This window comes from Delphinus delphis, chromosome 12 (genome assembly GCF_949987515.2).
Source record: "Delphinus delphis chromosome 12, mDelDel1.2, whole genome shotgun sequence".
Lineage (NCBI taxonomy): Eukaryota > Metazoa > Chordata > Mammalia > Artiodactyla > Delphinidae > Delphinus > Delphinus delphis.
In genome coordinates this window covers 55,108,608-55,114,607 of record NC_082694.2, presented here as the reverse complement: position 1 = coordinate 55,114,607, position 6,000 = coordinate 55,108,608, and the positions used below count along the sequence as shown (strand labels likewise).

Genomic DNA, 6,000 nt, shown 5'->3' with positions numbered 1-6,000 from the left:
AAGCAGAAGATGATTTGAGCTGTGTCTTAGAGGATAGTTAGAACTTTTAAAGGTGGGCATAGGAAATAGTAGGTAAATGTTCCAAATGGACTTCCCTGGGGTGGGGAAGTGCACAGCAACAGTCTCAGGTGTGTGAAGGGCAGCTGTAAATAATAAACCTGACAAAAGTAGGTTGGAAGCTATGAATGCTATACTAAGGGATCTGTTCTTGGTAACTTAAGCAAAAGGAAGCCAATGAAGGTCTTTGTCAGGGTGTACATCAAAACCGCACTTAAGGACAGTTAACCTGGCGAGAGGTTGAAGGATAGACTGGTAAGAGGAGACACTTCAGGCTGGGAGACCAAACAGGAGGATGCCGAGTCGAGGCAGAGGGAATGGAAAGGAGGTGAGCGCTACAACAGGCTCTGAGCTCAAGTGTGCCAAAGGCCAGGGATAGAGACTCCTGGACAGAACTCCCTCCTGGGATAGGGACTAGGAGTAGTCAACACCCACACCCCCAGGTGACGTCAGGAGGTCGACTGAGGTCTCTGATTGGCTACAACGGCCGCCAGTCCGGGGAGGAGGCGGTACCCTGTCCCCCGCCCGCTCCGGGCTTGGTGTGAAGCGGGCGCAGGCTGAGAGCCCCAGGAAACCCGCACCAGACGCACCCAGGACAACGGGCGCTGCCCCCGGGGGCCAGCGCAGAGGTAGGCAGATGAGACTGGCCGGGAGCCGAAGGGCGACCCCAGAGACTCCGGTGCCCGGGGATCCCCGCCCCCTCTAGAGCGCGCCGTCCCGGGTGGGCGCGTCGCGCGGAGGATGGGAGCGGCGGGCTGATCCGGAGGGCCGGGACCCGGGGATGGAGCGGGCTGGCACCGGACTCAACTCCGCGCCTCCCGCCGCAGCCTCCGCACTCCACGTCGCTCCCCTTGCTGCTAGCAGGACTGGGGTCTCGTCTGGGAGCAGTGGCCGGCGGCTCCTAGCCCACTGGTCTCCCGTGACATTTTGTTTGAAAAGTCGGGGCCCGGGTTTGTGGCGCGGCGCGGGCAGTCAGGGGGGCACACGAGGCTGCTGCGCGTCCCCGCGCTGAGTGGCACACGCAGTTAGGGATGCTGCGGCTCGGCCTCCGCTTCTTGGGAGCCCCACTGTGATCTCGGGGGCGAAACTTCTCAAAACTTTAAAGAACCATTTTCTACACCTTGAGTTGCCAGAATGTCAAAGTGCCCTTAGGTGATCTACCATGAAACTGCGCTGTCCCTCAAGTCATTCGGCCACTTTTTAAAAGATGGAACATTTCAGCCAAAAGTTTTGACGTGCGAAACCCAGTGGAAAGAGAGGTTGAAACAATAACGCTGGAAAAGTCCTAGTGCTGTGCTACCTGCAGGTCACTGCTTTCTTTGTGAAAATGCCAGTCGCAAGCCTCGACCACACAGCTGTGTGTGTCCCTGAGGAGCTATGGAGTGAGGAGCACGGGTTCTAAGCAGTGCTACTGAAGGGCAGGCTTTGCCCAAGTGGTGCTGGGTGGTGGTCGGAAGGTTGCTTAAACAAGGCAAGCCTCAGTGTGGTCAAGAAAGACATCTTCTCTGCTTTAGAAACACACACACCTCTCTCTCTCTCTGTCTGTCTCTCTGTCTCTGTCTCTGTCTCTCACCGGGCCAAGTTAAGCTGTTCCTTAAGAGGAGAGAATTAAAGAGTATAAGTGGCTACCTTGGGCTTCATCAGGGGAAGCCTAAGTAGATGAACTCTTTCTATTCTTTTTCTTTCCCTTTAGGGATTTGGAAGAGAAACAGGAAGTCAAAGATTCAGAGAAAAGAGCATTCATTCCACAATCGTGTCAGTAAATGTTTCCCAAAGTCATTGGGGTATTTGGGAAACCAAGACTTTTTCCTGTCGGCTGCAGTAAAATTAGATTACTTTCAAATTCAAAATGTAGAAATGCTGTTTATTTAGCAAGTGGTATAGCTCCCAAAGCTATATCATTAGGCTCTATAAAATCAGTGGTAATGGAAAAGGATGGTGGATATTGTTAAAAATTAGAAGCTTTACTCAAGATGATGCATTAACACAGCAGTTACTTTATATTAACTGAAATTACAGAATGAAATGAGGAAATCAGGTGTCTAGACCTCAGGATAGACCATTAGCTAACCAATCTGTAGTTTTGAATTTTTAAAATTATGACTCTAGTAACTGGGAATGCAGACATGAAATGCCAATAATGTTCTTAAGGTTTTGCTACTTCACTGTAAAAATATGTAATTAGTATAACTATAGAAATGAATAGGTGTGTTTAACAGAATTTATTTGATGTGTCATTTTCATAGCACAGTACTCTTGGTAAAATATATGTCTGATACTTGTCATATTTGAGATTAACAATTAACTCTAAATTGTTCGAGTTAATGGTGGAATTCTCAGCAGGGATAACCACAAACAATAGATTATTAATATACATCCACTTAAACTGTTACTTTTTCTTCACTCATTTGTAAATATATGCTCTTTATAATTAAGGTATAATTCACAAATGAAAGTTACCTTTTTAAAGTGTACAGTGCAGTGGGTTTTGATATATTCACAAGATTGTGCAACCAACAGCACTAATTCTAGAATATTTTCATCACTTAAGAAAGAAACCCCAAACCCATTAGTAGTTGATCACCATTGCCCTCTCTTCACAGTTGTTGGCAACCACTAAGCTACTTTCTGTCTCTTGGGATTTGCCTGTTTTATATAAATGGAATCATACAGTATGTTGCCTTTTGTGTCTGGCTTCTTTCACTAGGCACTTAGGGTAATGTTTTCAAGGTTCATCCATTGTTGTAGCATGTATTAGTGCTTTATTCCTTTTTTTGTGGCTGAATAAGATTCCATTGTGTGGATATACCACATTTTGTTTATCCATTCATCTGATGATGGACACTTGGTTTGTTTCCACTTTTTGGCTGTTTGAATAATAATGCTGTTAACATTTGTGTACAAGTTTTGGTGTGGACTTAGGTATGCAGTTCTCTTGGGTATATACTTAACATTGGAGTTGCTGGGTCATATGGTAACTTTATGTTAAAACTTTTGAGGAGCTGTTAAACTACTTTCCAAAGCAGCTGTACTATTTTTACATTCTCAACAGCAGTGCATAAGAGTTCAGATTTCTCTGCATCCTCACCAACGCTTGTTATTACATGTCTTTTTTATTATAACCATCCTATTTAGTATGCAGTGGGAAGTCATTGTGGTTTTGATTTTCATTTTCCCTTATAGCTAATGATGTTGAGCATTTTTTCTTGTGCTTATTGTCCATTTGTATATCTTCTTTAAAGAAATATCTCTTTAGATCCTTTGCCTACTTTTTTTTTTTTGCGGTACGCGGGCCTCTCACTGTTGTGGCCTCTCCCGTTGCGGAGCACAGGCTCCGGTCGCACAGGCCCAGCGGCCATGGCTCACGGGCCCAGCCGCTCCGCGGCATGTGGGATCTTCCCGGACCGGGGCACGAACCTGCGTCCCCTGCATCGGCTGGCAGACTCTCAACCACTGCACCACCAGGGAAGCCCTCCTTTGCCTACTTTTTAACTGGATTTTTTATTGATGAGTTGTAAGAGTCCTTTATATAATCTGGATACATGTCCCTTATCAGATAATGTGATTGGTTAATATTTCTTCCCATACTGTGTGTTATCTTTTCACTTTCTTGATTGTGTCCTTTGAAGCACAAAAGTTTTTCTTTTTAGGTTAAATTTACCTATTTTTTCTTTGATTACTTATGCTTTAGATGTCATATCTAAGAAACTATTGTCTATTCAAGGTCACAAAGACTTATGCCGATTTAATCTACTATGAGTTTAGAGCTTAGGCTCTTACGTCTAGGTCTTTGATCCATTTGGGGTTAATTTTTGTGTATGGTATGCAGCCAGGGTCCAAATTCATTCTTTTGCGTGTGGATATCTAGTTGTCTAGCACCATTTATTTAAAAAAAACTATTCATTTCACCTTGTCAAAAATCAGTTCTCTCTAAATGTGAGGTTTTATTTATGTACTTTTTTTTAATGGATTGAATAGCTCCCCCACCCGCCACCAAAAAGGATGTATTGCAGTCCTAACCCCTAGTATCTCAAAATATGATCTTATTTGGAAGTAGGGTTGTTACAGATATTTTTAATTGAAATATAGTTGATGTACAATGTTATGTTAATTTCAAGTATACTACATAATGATTTAATGTTTGCATACATTATGAAATGATCACCACGATAAGTCTAGTGACCATCTGTCCCCGTACAAAATTAGTACATTGACCATATTCCTTATACTGTATATTACATCCCTGTGACTTATTTATTATATAAGAGGTTTGTACCACTGGATCCCCTTCACCTATTTTGCCCCCCATCCTTATTTCTTATTTCCTTATTTCTGTACTCGTAATTTTATTCCACTGATCTATATATATGTCTATCTTTATGCCAGTACCACACAGTCTTGATTACTGTACCTTCGTAGTAATTTTTGAAATTGAGTGTGTGAGTCATAAAACTTTTTAAGATTGTTTTGGCTATGCTGGGTTCCCTGAATTTCCATATGAATTATTGGATCAGCTTGTCTGTTTCTGCAAAAAAATGCAGTTGGAATTTTGATAGGGATTGTATTAAATGTGTATATCCATTTGCAAGTGTTGCCATCCTCACAGTATTAAGTCTTTTAATCCATGAATGTGCGATGTCTTCCATTTATTTAGGTCTTCTTTAATTTCCTTCAATGATGTTTTGTAATTATTTTTTTTTCATCTTGATCAATGATGTTTTGTAGTTTTCAGAGTACAAATCTTATACTTCTTTTGTTAAATTTACTCCTAAGTATTTAATTCTTTTTGATGCTATTGTAAATGGAATATATTCTTGATTTCATTTCTGGAGTTTCCTTGCAAGTATAAAGTAAAACAATTGATTTTTGTATATTGATCTGGTTTCCTGAAACTTTGCTGAACTCAAATAGTTCTAATAGTTTTTTTTAATGGATTCCTTAGAATTTCCTATGAATAAGACCATGACATCTTAAAATAGAAATAGTTTTAGTTTTTCCTTTCCAATCTGTGCGCTTTCTATTTTATTTTCTGGCACTGGCCAGACCCTCCAGTATGACATTGAATAGAAGTGGCGAGAGCAGACATCCTTATGTTGTTTCTGATCTTAGGCGGATCAGTCATTTACCATTAAGTGTGATATAAACTGTGGGCTTTCATGGATGCTCTTTATCAGGCTGAGGAAGTTCATTCCTATTGCTAGTTTGTTGAATGTTTTTATCATAAAAGGGTGTTAGATTTTGTTGAATGTTTTTTTCTGCGTCTGTTGAAATGATCATATGGTTTTTGTTTTTTATTCTGTTCATATGGTTCATTACATTGATTTTCATTTGTTGAAAAATATGTTTGTTATTTTTAAAACTGTAGAAATTTTACAGTAGAACATAAACAGGTTATTTTAAATGTAGTGCAAAAATTAACCAACATGAAATAGACTCTTCTTGTTGCTTAAGATAGAGGAGTGTCCCGATATTTCTGTGCAGTGATATGAATGGTTCAAGACTTAAGGATGTCCATTTCAGGACTGCTTTTTATTTTTAATATTTCATCTGTATTTTATTTCTTGTCCACTCTAAAGCTAATGAGGAAAGAAATGAAATAGCAGTAGAATTGAGAAAAAGTTTGTGACTGACAAACTACCTTATTTACTTCTAAATCATTAATAGAAAATGCTGATGTGAGGTAATGAAAAAAAGGTCATTAACAAGGCTAATATCCTTAGGAAAAACTCATAAAACAGTGGGGTGGGGCTTCTGTGAAAACGAAGAAATGAAGAGAACAATTTTTAGCTCTACAATAAGTTTCCCTTAAATTATGGCTAGAATTTAGGAGCATCTGGAGGCTTTGAGATGGTTGGGGAACTCTTAATAAAGTTGTAGCCTTTGTAGAATAACTTTGCTTATATTTATTTCTAAATTATTGAGTGATAATGTAAGTATTAATGT

General features: G+C 40.4%; 1 protein-coding gene across 1 annotated transcript in view; it reads left to right on the top strand.

Annotated features, from left to right (window-relative positions):
- The first annotated feature begins 602 nt into the window (after positions 1-602).
- Positions 603-6,000, top strand: part of PLEKHH2 (pleckstrin homology, MyTH4 and FERM domain containing H2) — a 106,898-nt gene continuing 101,500 nt past the window's right edge. Inside the window, exon 1 of the mRNA XM_060026716.1 lies at positions 603-686. The gene's annotated coding sequence lies outside the window, so the exon portion shown is untranslated. The remainder of the gene's footprint in view (positions 687-6,000) is intronic.